The sequence below is a fragment of the Rattus norvegicus genome, chromosome 14 (assembly GCF_036323735.1).
Source record: "Rattus norvegicus strain BN/NHsdMcwi chromosome 14, GRCr8, whole genome shotgun sequence".
Lineage (NCBI taxonomy): Eukaryota > Metazoa > Chordata > Mammalia > Rodentia > Muridae > Rattus > Rattus norvegicus.
Genome location: NC_086032.1, coordinates 4,319,949 through 4,333,370, shown reverse-complemented (window position 1 = coordinate 4,333,370; position 13,422 = coordinate 4,319,949). Strand labels below are relative to the sequence as shown.

General features: G+C 47.6%; 1 long non-coding RNA gene across 4 annotated transcripts; it reads right to left on the bottom strand.

Moving 5' to 3' along the window:
* Window positions 1–3,888: 3,888 nt before the first annotated feature.
* Window positions 3,889–13,013, bottom strand: LOC120096556 (uncharacterized). 4 transcript variants are annotated; one of them, XR_010057423.1, is made up of 4 exons: window positions 12,859–13,013; window positions 12,388–12,518; window positions 10,064–10,125; window positions 3,889–4,417 (listed from the first exon to the last, which is right to left on the bottom strand). It is a non-coding gene; the product is annotated as an uncharacterized LOC120096556 (long non-coding RNA). The 4 variants fall into 4 exon arrangements; XR_005493107.2 differs by having other exon boundaries at window positions 12,388–13,013; XR_010057424.1 differs by lacking the exon at window positions 10,064–10,125.
* Window positions 13,014–13,422: the final 409 nt, after the last annotated feature.

Genomic DNA, 13,422 nt, shown 5'->3' with positions numbered 1-13,422 from the left:
GCAGAGGACTGATGGGCATTCTGTCCTTTCCTGTCAGAGTGGACTCTCACAGAGTCACTAGACTTCTCTCTGTCCATTAAACATATCCTGGAAGCTTCTGACAGTTGGGGGAAGATGGGCTTACACGGATGTTTTCCTCCACATTTAAAATGGCATTCTGGGAGAAACGGCACACGCCCAGGGGCATACACCTCTGCACATTGGAGAACTTAGAAACAGTGCAGCATTAACAGGTCAGTAGCCACTGTCGTTGAGTTAGGAAATGTTTGCATGCTGGCTGTCCATTCTCTTCCCTGAAGGACTTGAGGTACAAGGTTTATGAAAGGTCAAGCTTGGAAAATCAGAACAGCCACACAAGCCATGTCCTGCACACCGTCCAGTTCTCGTGGTATTTACCCGAGTTGCTTGCGCTTAAATGATACAGGAGAGTCCATGTTCCAGGAAGGCAGGGGCCCTGGTTTCCTGGAGGCAGGCAGGAGGAAATGGGAATGTGTAGACACTGGTGATACTACATTACAGCTTCCCCCAAAGGACGCACAGGACCAGAGTGCATCCAGTGAGCTTCTGGGAAGCATGCATTCCAGCCAGCCAGGCCAGTACTTCCGGTGTCTCCCTCCCGCTTGCCCTTCTGCAGCTCAGTAAGCACCTCAAGTTGGTGGAGCACCCGGTTTGTTTTTACTGTTCTGTTTAGGTTCAGTATTTTAAAGAGGGCGCCACAGAGTCCAGATGGTGACGTCAGCAAGCCAGGTCTCAGGATTTTTGCTTCATGAGCTAGAACACGTATCTCTTTTTTTTTTCTTCATGATATTTTATTACGATGTGGAATATGCGTTCACATTGACGGTCATGATGTAAAGAGATGACAGCTTTGGGGCTTTCTCCAACTGAGCTTTGGATGTTGAACTTCTCAGGTGTGGTGGTGCGTGTCTTTAATCCCAGTGCTGAGGCAGAGGCAGGCGCTGTGAGGTCAGGATACTACGTCCAGGCCAGGTGCAGCTAGGTAGTGAGACCCTGTTTCGTTTTGCTTTTACCTATTGACAATATTAATCACAGAGAAGGACTCTCATGCTGGGTTTTTGATGGGTGTGTGTAGACCAGATGTTGGCATGGGATGTCTTCCTTAATCTTTTGTTGTTTTTGTTGTTGTTGTTGTTAATTGTCTTTGACTGTTTATTTGTTCATGGTGGGGGTGGGTGCCATGGGGCACAGCCTACGTGCACAGGTCAGAGTCGAATCCATTCTTCATCTTTATGTGAGATCGTAGGATTGAGCTCAGGCCTTCAGGTTACAAAGCAACCTTTACCCCATGAGCCAGCTCACCAGCCCACAACTTTATTATTTTTTGAGACATGGCCTCTTCTTGCTGAGCCTGGAAGTCATGCTTTAGGCTAGACTTCCACAGAGCACTCCACCGTGGTCGGTTTCTGTGGGTGCTGTGGGTCTGACCCCTTGGCCTCAGGGTTACATAGTAAACATCTCAATGACTGAAATGCCATCCCTCCAGCTCTCCAAAGCTGACTGTAAACAGTAGGAATGGCAGGATGCCACGGCTCGCTTGGCTTGCAGCGAAGAGCCGGTCTACAGAGACTGTAATCGGCAACCACATCCAAAGCTGGGTGCTGGCCGCTCTGCCCCAGGCATCTGCTGTCTAATCACTCAGAACTGATGGGCGCGAGATCCCTCCAACAGCATCAAGGGCTGCCTTTCCTCTTACTCAGTTTCTATTAACTTTATCAGCTCTTAATAATGCCCCTGAATTCGTAAGAGCTCACGGTCAATTGATTTAAATGCCACCCCCATGGCTCCGTTTGCACACAGCAACATTCTGAAAGAAACGGAACTGCAAGATGCGGATTCATCTAAAGATTCCTTTAGATTCCAAACACAGTAAGAAACCGGGCCCCAGGGTCCCGTGAGTCCATGAATCCTTGTGACTGTGTTAGGGTCAAGCGCACCAGATACGAGGACAGCAGCTCAGACATGTTTTGGCTGAAGAATGTTTTGTCTTTCTCAAGTTCCTTGAGTGTCCATCTGAAGAACTGGTTTTATCTGACCCTTGAGCATCCTTGGCAAACAGTGGGTGGACCCTTAGCCACTGACAAAAAGGACTTTGAAGTTTTATTTTGCTTTGAGACAAGGGTCTTCTGTGGTTCAAGCTGCTTTCTAACTCACAGTGTAGCCAAGAGACCTTGAAAATGGACTCTTCCTGTCTCCCCCTCCCAAGTGACAGAGCTACAAATGAGCAGAGCAAACTCCACAGACTCAGTGGTGTAGGTGGAGCAGAGACATTGTGCACGCTAGGTGAGGACTCTACATCTCAAGCCCCTCCGGTGTGTTTAAATAGTCCATGTTTAAGTGAAGCCTACAGAGTCTTAGAGAACACATGCCCGCCACCCCCTACCATCCCCTTCCCACCCTGAACACAAGATTGGCTTTCTCAGTTCAGAAAGGTAAGCTTCATGTCATTGTAGAGGTCCCAGTTTTAGTAATGGGAATTAAGTAACCCAGGAACAGGCAGAGAAAGTTTATTGTTTAGAATTTGTGGCCAGCAGGCCCTGCTGTATGGAAGTTTTCGGGTATAAAGCAGGGCTTTCTATTGTAAGTCTCTGCCTTTTGTAACTACCTCCCTCCCCTGGTTTCCACATTAACCAGTAACCAGACCCTTCAAGTCGCTGATGGCAGCAAACTCCAGAGTGCCCTTGACGCCAGCGCCCAGCCCTTGTTCCCACTTACCTTGCTGAAGAGAGGCCAGAGGGCTGTCCTCCCGCCGATCCCAGCGGGACTTTTCATCAGTGATTCATCCCAGCAAAATAGCCCCTTTATTAGTTGAACTCCCCAAACAAAGGCCGGACAAAGCAAAAGCCCTTTCATCAAAAGAAGGGAACAAAACCGTTCCCGAATGTCCTCTAACTCTGGACTGCCGCACAGAGCGGCCCTGTCTAGGCCTGGCCAGCTGTGGCTTTCCTAGAGAGGTGTACCTGCTGGAGGCTGGGACAGGCTGGAACAAGGGTCAAGACCAGCAGACACCAGTGACCTACTTAACCCACTTTTGTTGCTGTAGTTTGGTTTTAATTTTGATGTTGAGGATCAGACCCAGGCTCTTTGCACGCTAAGTGCATTCTCTACCTCTGAGGTATACTGCCGACTCCTTTATGACGTGTATTGTTTTTGATGAGGTCCCAATGTTAAGTCAGGCTGGCCCCATGCTTGGATTCCTGAGTGTAGGAAACTGGGTGTGTGTCACCACACATGGCTAAGTATAGTCTCTAGAAGCCATGTACAAAGCTGAGTGTGTTCGCACACATGCCTGCAATCCTCCACACTGGGGCCAGAGACAGGAGGATTATGGGACATGCTGACCCAGACCTAGCCTCAGATTCAGTGAGACACACTACCTTATAGAAATAAGGCAGAGAATGGAACAGGACACCCAACTGTGTCTTCCTTTGGACTCCATAGGTACAGGGGCATGTGCACATACATGTACATATTCCATACTACACACACACACACACACACACACACACACACACACACACGTAAAATCTTGAAAATTAAAACCCTGTTTTCTGTAACTCATGTACCTGATGCTCCTCTCAAGTATATGGTAAGTATCCTGACTATGACTTTCTTTTATGTCTAAAGCTCATGAAACCGCTTCACGCTGAGAAGCCTTAGTCAGGGCAAGCCAGAGATGTACTACTCCGGGTGAGCTGACTCCATGTGCCCGAGTCACAGAGACACCCTTACTTGCCTCAGAATAAACTCTTATTTCATTTGAGGAAAGAGCTGCACTTGGTTTACATCAACAGGAATCGTGCCCGTCTTCCAGTTGGGAAAACTGAGGCTAGGCAATCTGTCTAAAGCACCCACACAGCAGAACGGAAATGGGTCTGCACAGGACACCAGACTTTACACTCTTTTATTCCAAATACAGAGCAGTGACTGGGCTCTGTCTGTCAGCAACTCTGAAGTGAGCGTGAATATCCACTTATATTAATATGCCCAGAGCTAGGATCCCCCATGTTTCAGCATCAGATATTTTTAGTTTGTCTCCACATCTGCCCTTGTACTACTTGTTAGGAAAGGGCAACCCACCCAAGGTACCGCAGTCATGTTCCCTCATTAAATGCTGAAGGCGTGGTGTCCTTACTGGGAAATGAGGGCACTCTGTCGGGACTGTTCGAGGAGAGTCAGTGTGGTGCAGGCTGGCATTCAGCAGATGCAGAGAGGTGGGAGCAGGCAAATGCTGGATCCTTCGCAGGCCCCTTGGGGCAGATGTGGCTTTTCTCTCAGCACGGCATTTCAGGGCGGATTCCCAGGCTGTCACAGCCCGGGCAGCAGCAGGCGGCTACACTGCTCTGACCTTTATTCTTCCTGCACTGCTTTTTTTCTGGGTAGTCACCATAGTTGGCATCTGGGATAGGGCAGGAAGACATGTTTGTGGTCTGTGCAGGGGAAGGGGCCGGGCCCTATGAATGAACTGCTTGGAACAGAGATGAAGGAATCTTGGGATTACAGTGCAGTTCTCTCAGCCCTGCTGGCCAATGTGCTCCTGACAGATGTGAATTTCAGAGCCCCCAGGAGGAACGCGTGCGAGAGCGGGGGGGAGGAATATGTGTACTGTCTGTGTATTAGTGGGGGTGGTTGTCGGGGTGGAATCTGTATGTGAATTAGTGTCTGTGTGTGTAAGTGTGGTATGTGTGAGTATGTATGTGTGGTGTGTGTGTGGTGTATATGAGTGTGTGGTGTGGTATATAGGGGAGGTGTGTATGTGTGCTGTATGTATAATACAAGTATGTTATGTGCTGTGTTGTATGTGTGTGGTGTGTATGTGTGTGGTATATGTGTAGTGTGTGTGCATATGTATATGTAGTGTGTGTGGTATGTATATGTGTGTTATGTGTGTATGGGTATGTGGTGTGTATATGTGTGATGGGGTATGTATGTGTGTGGTATGTGGAAGTATGTGTAGTATGTGATGTGTATGTTACCTTTGAACCCCTTATAAAAGCGAGAGAAACCTTGAGAAGATAACAGCACAGCTCACATTAGCACACAGTTCACGTATAGTCACTATTAGCAGATTTCCCTCACTTGCGATGACTAAAATTAGAGTCAATAGTGGCCAAGACCTAAGGAAGGAACTCCAAGGAAGCCAGGAAAAGGGCGGGAATGTTTTCAAATGTTGTAAACACTTATTCTGCCATTTGCAGAATAAAATTAGCCAGTGACGCATCCCCCGGGTGGTGTCTTCCCCCAGCCAGAGTGACAAACACTGTGTGAGCTCCATCCACGGATCACAGGTACTAAGGTACCCTGCTCCACTGAGTCTGTAGTGGCTGCAATCCTAAATTAATATTCTTGGCCTCAGACTTTATTCCTTGTGAATAAGTGGCCTTTTCCCAACAGTGTAACCACCTGCCCCTTGCCACTGGCTCTGAGAAGCCACAGGCATGGTGGTTAGGTTTAGACGACTACAACTTCCTCCTGGAAAATCAGTCAGCAAGGTGAGTTTCGCTTCGCTGCCTGTAGAATGAACCTGCTGGTGCTAATGGCCTCAGAGCACATCGGGGAAGGTAAGATGCGGTCACACAAAAGAAACCCCTCAGAGCAACACACGGCCAGTGTGTCTGAAATATTTACGATTTGTGTCTATTACAAGCATAAACATAAACCTGGAAGACAAGGCGACGGGAACAGACCGGTCTAGGTGAGGGAATGCACACTGGGCAGGAAGGCCTGGCCTAGCCTTGCTCCCAAGGACAAGCGCTTCACCCTTATGGGTTTGTTTACGTTGCTTAGCACATTGGGGCTGTCACACACTGAAATGTTAAGAACCCTCTTTAGTTGGCTATGATTATTTATAATTAGTACTCCAAACTTGGGTCAGGCCCAGTGGTCCATCTGGACAACGGCCCCAAGACACATTTCTAAAGAATGACTACAAAGAACGATTCCTAGAGCTGATATATCAGGCGTGTGTGTGTGTGTGTGTGTGTGTGTGTGTGTGTGTGTTTGTGCATGCTTGTGCTTGTGTGTGCATATACATGTATATGTGCTTGTGCATATGTATGTGCTTGTGCATGTGTGTATGTACATGTGCCTCTGAGTATCTGTGTGTGTGTGTGCATGCTTGTGCATTTGTGTATGCATGTACCTCTGTGTGTGTGCTTGTATGCCCTGGTACATGTGTGTGTGCATATACATGTATGTGTGCTTGTGCATGTGTATGTATGTACTTGTACATGTGTGTGTCTATGTGTGTGCCCTACTTGAAAACTAGGGGAGCCATAAAAATCTCAGGTTCATAGAGCAGATGACTAAGATGATCCTTCAAAAAACAAGGGGAAAGAGGACACTTTCATCCGTGATGCTCCTGAAAGTGGAAGGGAGGTACGGGTGATGCTTAGGAAGTCTGTATTGCTCAGGGACACAGACAGCATCATTCCCTTCCCTGCGGCTCATCAAGTCACGTACTAAAGGAAGGGAGTGAATCTGTCTTTCAAGAGAGCACACCACCTGACCTTTGCACTTTGACCTCCCAGTCCACACCTAGAAACAGCTGTCTGAGAAAATGTAAAATCTCAACCTTGGAGTTTCAGCTTGATTTGCTATATTTTAAAACTGTAAAAAGACCTTGCAACAAACTGATTATCATCTCATTATATGACAATCAACCTCCTACCCCGCCCACTGCTTGGTTTTAGAACCCTTTAGAATTCAGCTGTGTCTACAAAGGAGGAAAAGCAGGTTAGGATTATTCTTTCCTTCCCTCTCCTCCTCTCCCTCCTCCCCCACCCTTCTCCCCTTACCCCTCCTCTTCTTTTAGTGTTTTGTTTTTTGTTTGGTTGATAGGTTCTTGAAGTAGGGTTTCTCTATGTAGCCCTGATTGACCTGGAGCTCACTATGTAGACCAGGCTGGCCTTGAACTCAGAGATCTGCCTGCCTCTGCCTCCTGAGTACTGAGATTAAAGGCATGCACACAACACCAAGTTTACTATTTTCTTTTGAAGACAGAGTCCCAATTAGCCTTGAACTTGCTCTGGAGTGAAGGATGTCCCCGAACTCCTAACACATCTGCCTCTCATCCCTGGGTGCTGTGGTTATAAGTGTATACTTCCTTGCTCAGTTTATAAACTGGGAATCAAACCCAGAACTTACTGCATTCTGGGCAAATGTTCTACCAACTCAGTCCTAGCCTTAGTTCATTCATATGTGTGTCACACACACAAGCATGCACACACATGTGCTGTGTGCATGAATCCATGGGAGCACGTATGTGCATGTGGAGGCCAGATGCCACCCTTGTGTGTCCTTCCTCAGTTGGTGTTGTAAGAAATGACTATGATAATTCACTTTCAACAGTGCCTCAAGCTAATTTAAGTTCTAGAAGAATCAACAGAAAAGGATAGACCCCTGCTGGCTAGTCTAGGCATCTGCCACACCCAACCTCTGCTAAGCTAAGCTCCAACCCAAACTAGAAGTTTAGGGTAGACAATTACTAATAGCCAAGGTTGCCTGCAAGGCCTTCCCTTGATAATCTTGAAAGTAAGCAGGATGCAAAACAGAGAGATGAGCCCCCATACTGCATTTGTTGAGAAAAAGAAACGCAAGTGACAGCACAGGCTAGATGACTTCAGGCTGGCCCCCTACCCCACCCTAGTACTTAGGAATAGGGAGGGGTACTCGGTAGGGCTCACAGAGCTGTTTCTCTGCCCGAATCAGTGCACCTGCCGTTCTGCACTTTGCTTTGACCACATGAGTCTCTGGTATTTACTGTGAACTGAGGGCCTCACAGACTCCTACATTTCTTAAAATTACATTTTTCTTTGTGTGTGTGTGTGTGTGTGTGTGTGTGTGTGTGTGTGTGTGTCTGTATGTGTATGTCTGTGTGTGTACATGTATGACAGAGCATGTGTGGAGATCAGAAGACAGCTTTCATCTCCTCTCCTTTCACCATGTGGGTCCCAGAGCCTGAACTCATATCTTTGGGCTTGGAGGTAGGCACGTGTACCAGCTGAGCCATCTTGCCAGCCATGCTCAACCTTAAGGTTTTGAGAGAGCGCCTTTCCTTTTACCTGGATCTTGCTGATTCAGCTATGCCAGCTGCCCAGGAAACAGATGCATCTGCACTCCACCTCGCTAGCACTGAGGTCACAAGTGCACTGCCCAGACCTTGTTAGAACTGGCGCTAAGTAGGGGCTGGAGTTCGAGTCTGGATCCTTCCACTTGCCAGGTAGACACTTTACTGACTAAATCGTCCCTCTGGCTTCTCATCCATGCCTTTAAGAGACGTTTATTAAACTCCTGCATGGAGACCAGGAAGGCCAGCCAGCAAGACTTCTCAGCAGGTAAAGCCAAACTCGGCAACCTGGGTTCAATCTCTTGGACTCACGTGGTGATAAAAACGGCTGACCCACATATAGCATGACCTCCACACATGAACTGTGGCAAGCACACGCACGCATGCACGCACGCGCGCACACACACACACCTGTAACTCCACACACATGCACACACACGCACACACACGCACACACACGGTTCCCAGTCCAGACCACCTTATGCTCTCATTCCTCATCCATCCTCACCCTCTGTCCTGGCCTCCTCTCCTTTGGCAGACACAAAGCCATAGGAGTTTAGAGGGAAGACAGAGCCAGAAGGCATGGCAGGGACCTGTGTTCACAGACTGCCAGGGTGGAGGGCTGCCGCTCCCTTCCAATCAGCTTCAACCTCTCTGCACTCTTTCTCCCTCCCTCCTACCTCTTGCACTTCCTCCCCCTCCCCCGCATGTTGGCATTGATGTCCATAGCTCCTGTCTGTTTGTGTATTCTATGTAGGTTTCCTGATTACACAAGCAACACGTGTTCACAGACACACACAAGTCAAATACTGCAGAAGCGCGTGCCGTCTGAAAACATGTCCCTCCGCCCTGCTAAAGGCTCCAAGGACCTTCCTTTGAACCCAGTGTAAAAGGCAAGTCCTGAACTGACCTGCTGACCTGCTGACCCTTGACCTCTCCCACCTTCCTTTCTCTACATTGCCCTGTCCCTGTCCAGCCTGTCTGTTCTCCGGGCCTCTTGGGAGCATCTGCATGGCTCCTCTCTTAGTCAGCCTGGGTTGCCATTATAAACAGCATGGACTGGGTGACCTAACCCACAGGAATTTATTTTCTCAGTATCCTGGAAGCTGAGGAGTGTGAGCTCAGTGGTCTGGCAAGTTTGATTTTTGCTAAGGGCTGTTGGCCTAGCCTGGCCTCTCCTGTCCTGTACTGGTCTAGCCTGATCTGTCCTGGTCTAGCCTGGTCTGGCCTGGGCTACAGTCAACCTTCTTGCTGTGTCTCCAATGCCTCTTTTCCTAACGGTGCTTTGGGACAAGTAGGTAAGAGACTGCTGCTGTAAGGCTGTCTTTGTTTCCTTTTTAAACGTTTGTTTTATGGCATGGATATTTTGTCTGCATATCCATATGCCACACATGTGCCTCCCAGAAGAGGGTTTCTAAACCCCTGGAGCTGGAGTTACAGGTGGGTGTGAGCCATCATGTAGGTGCTGGGAATCGAACCTGGGTCCTCTGCCAGAGCAGCAAGTGTCCCTAACCCCTGAACCGTCTTTCCAGCCCCCATGTTTTTTTCTTTTAAGTACCAATCCCCACAGGCCAATCCTCTTTCCTTATCACCATATTTAACCCTAATTGCTTCATTAGAGGCCCCACCTTCCAACAGAGCAATGATGGGTATCAAGCCAGCCTGGTGGCACAGGAGGAAGAAGAGGAGGAGGAGGAGGAAGAAGAGGAGGAAGAAGAAGAAGAGGGAGGGAGGAGGGGGATGGGGAGAAGGAGGAGTCATCTCAGGGCATCCTTTACTGTATACCTTCGCCTGGCCTCCATGGTCAAATAAGAAATCATTTTCTCAAAGAGGCTTTCAGGTCTCTGGTCCTCTGTTCAACCACTGACCTTCCTCACAATGGTCTGGGCCAATTAGGGTCCCTGGAATCTCCTGGAAACTAGACTAGGTCTTTGTTTGCATTGACACACCCTTCACGACTGCTGTTGGAAGGCCTACCTTTGCAAAGTTATCTCTCTGTGGAGGTCAGCTCACACCTGTGGCCCAGGATAGCAAGGGACCTGTATTATAACACAAATATGTAAACTTTCTTAAAACACTTGGGAGTTTTCTTCTAAGTGGATCTTCTGGTTCCAGAGTATGACCGCTGTAAATGACGATATCATGCTACTGTGTCATAAAAAACAAAAACATACATGTGCTCTCAAAACTCATAGGCCAGGGCTAGAGAGACAGCTCAGCAGGTAAGAGCACGGACTGCCCTTCCAGAGGTTCTGAGTTCGAGTCCCAGCAACCACATGGTGGCTCACAACCATCTGTAATGGGATCCGATGCCCTCTTCTGGTGTGTCTGAGAACATCGGCAGTGTATGCTCATATATTAAATAAGTAAGTAGGGGTTGGGGATTTAGCTCAGTGGTAGAGTGCTTGCCTAGGAAGCGCAAGGCCCTGGGTTTGGTCCCCAGCTCCGAAAAAAAGAACCAAAAAAAAAAAAAAAAAAAAAAAAAAAAAAAAGGCTTAAATAAGTAAGCAACCCCCAAAAAAATTTTTAAAAAAACCTCATGAGTCAAAGTTGCCCACTCCTTTGATGCACGCAACTACATGCATTCAAGCATGCACACGTGTGAATAAATAGGTATAAAAAGTGTCAAGTAAAACAAAATTGTAACCTTTTTTTACTTTCCTGTGTATTTTTATCCTTGGCTAAGAAACTATAAACTCCAGGCAGGTAGAGATATCTGTGTCTGTATTCACTGACTTTCCCCCATTGTTTGTAAAGGCTCATGAATATGTTAAATGACCGACTGTATTAATATTAATTTGAAAATGTTTTCCCAGAACGCTTCACTGTGAGTCAGTCACCTTGTAACTTTGGGAATGCTGTTCCTGTTAAAAATGAGACCCACAAAAGGTCTCATTTTATTTCAGGACAACTTCACACAGATGGCTGGAGAAATACCATTGCCCGGACATTGGGAATGGGTAAGCAAGGGCTGTCTGTAGGTGCGATAGCCAGTACACTGGCTAGAACTACAGCTCAGTCGGTAAAGCACTCGCCTAGCAATGCACTAATCCCTGGGTGATCTCCAGCACCACATTAACCAGGTAGTATACCTGTGTCCCCAGAATTTGTAATGGAGGCGAGGGAATCAGAAGTTCGTCCTTGGCTATATGAGTTTCAGGCCAGCCTGTGCTACAGGAGTCACAGTCATGGAGGCAAACCTGGGCTAAAGGAGACACTATCTCAAAAGAAGTAAGCTGACTTTTCTATCCAGGCGTTCGCATCAGCCGCCATGAAGGCCCCTAGGACACATGCCTTGCTGTGCTGGGGCAGCTATATAAACCGTCAGGCTCACCAACAACTTTATTTCCTCTGGTATTTCCTGGTAGAAGCGGGAACGTGAAGGTCTCCTAGAGCTGGAGCCAAAAGACCCTGTAAAAGGGTAAAGGTGTTGGGTCTTTAAGGACCTTGTCCCTGGCTTGCACAATATTGGTTATGTAAAATTGGAGCTTTAAAGCCACTTGTCTGCTGAGGTCAGACTACAATCTCAGCTGCACAGCACCCCCCTCTCCAGAGGGCTTGCTTAATGAGCCACACTTAATAGTAAAGGGGGAAAAAAAAAATCCAGGCACGAGAAAGAACTCAAATGAGTACATTCAAAGCATGTTCTGTTTTGCAGAAGGTCTGTGTTGCTTAAGAGTAGCCCTTTGAGGAGTTGAGGGTGTAGTGCTCTGGTAAAGTGCTTGCCTGCAACGCTTGAAGTCCTGGGTGTGGGAGCACAAGCCTGTAATCCCAGCTCTTGTAAAACGAAGGCAGGAGGATTAGAAGTTCAAGGCCATCTTCCCTTGTTTATGGAGCTCTAAGTTGGCCTGGGGACCCTGAGACCCTCCGAAACAAAATTACTTGAGTGGTTAATTTAAAAATGAAAGCCCTTTGAGGCAAGTTGCAGAGTATTGATGCAAAATAAGTCTTTAAAGGAAGTTTCTTTCTGTTTAAATTTAAATTTTCAGTATGGGGTGTGTGGGGGAGTGTTTAATCAGGTTGACACTGGTATGCTCCTTGCTTGTTCCCACCTTGTTTTTTTAAGCAGGTCTCTTTCTGAACCAATTCGTCCAGACTAAACGGCCAGCAAGCCCTAGTGATCTCTGTCCACGTCCTCAGTGCTAGGTTACAGCCTGGGTTGCACGCCTGGCTTTTTACCTAGGTACCAGAACCGGAAGCTGGTTCTCACGCATTGCAGCAAGCCCTTTTATTGACTAGGCCATCCTCCCAGACTTTACTTCTAAATTCTAAATATGAAGTTTTATCCTTTATTACTTTACCTTTTGTTATCTTTTTTTCCAGAGTCTGAGGTGCTTTTGTTTTTCCTGGGGTGGATATTCTTTCTTTATAATTTTTCACGGGGCTTCAGGTGACAAACTCCGCGGCGCTGGTTCTCCCGTTTTCACTATACCTGGACCAGATGTTATTTAAGATTTATTTATTTCTATATAAGTACACTGTAGCTGTCCTCACACACACCAGAAGAGGGCATTACAGATTGTTGCTGGAATCTGAACTCAGGACCTCTGGAAGAGCAATCAGCTCTTAACCACTGAGCCATCTCTCCAGCCCCAGTTTCCCCTTCTTAACGGCTACAAATGAGCAGTGCAGTCTATGCATCGCAACAAGAGGTGCTGAGTTTCAGTGTTGCCTGCCGCACAGACTCTAAAGGGTGAAGCATGGAGCTCTCTAAGCCGTGCTGGGGAGCTTTAGTGTCATTCTGCTTACCTCGCAGCGTCGTTTCCACTTACCTCGCAGCGTCATTTCCGCTTACCTAATAGCATCACTTCCGCTTACCTATGCCATTTCCGCTTACCCAACAGTATCACTTCCGCTTACTTCACAATGTCATTTCCGCTTATCTCACAGCCTCATTGGCTGATGGTCTTTCTCATTTACTTTTTGTTTTACGTTATGTTATTGTTATTTTTATTTATGTGTGGGTACCACACAGGCCATCAGATCCCCTGGAGCTGGAGTTACAGGCAGTTACAGCTGCCCAATGCGGGTTCTGGGAACCAAAGTCAGGTCCTTTGGAAGAGCCACCAGGGCCCTTAACTGCTGAGCCATCTCCAGCCTCCCGTTGTTCTTAATTTCGAGGCAAGGGTTCATTGGGCAGTCTGAGCTACTTCTGGGTGGGTATGTAGCACAGGCTGGCCAGGAACTTGTAATCCTCCTGCCTGCCCCCTTCCCTGCCCCACCAAGTGCAAGGATGGCAGACATGTGCTGCGGTTCTTGGTGCTGCCAGCTCGATCATTACCGTCACAGCATCTGAAGCCTGCTTTCCTCCTCTTCTTTCTTCTTTCACTTTACCT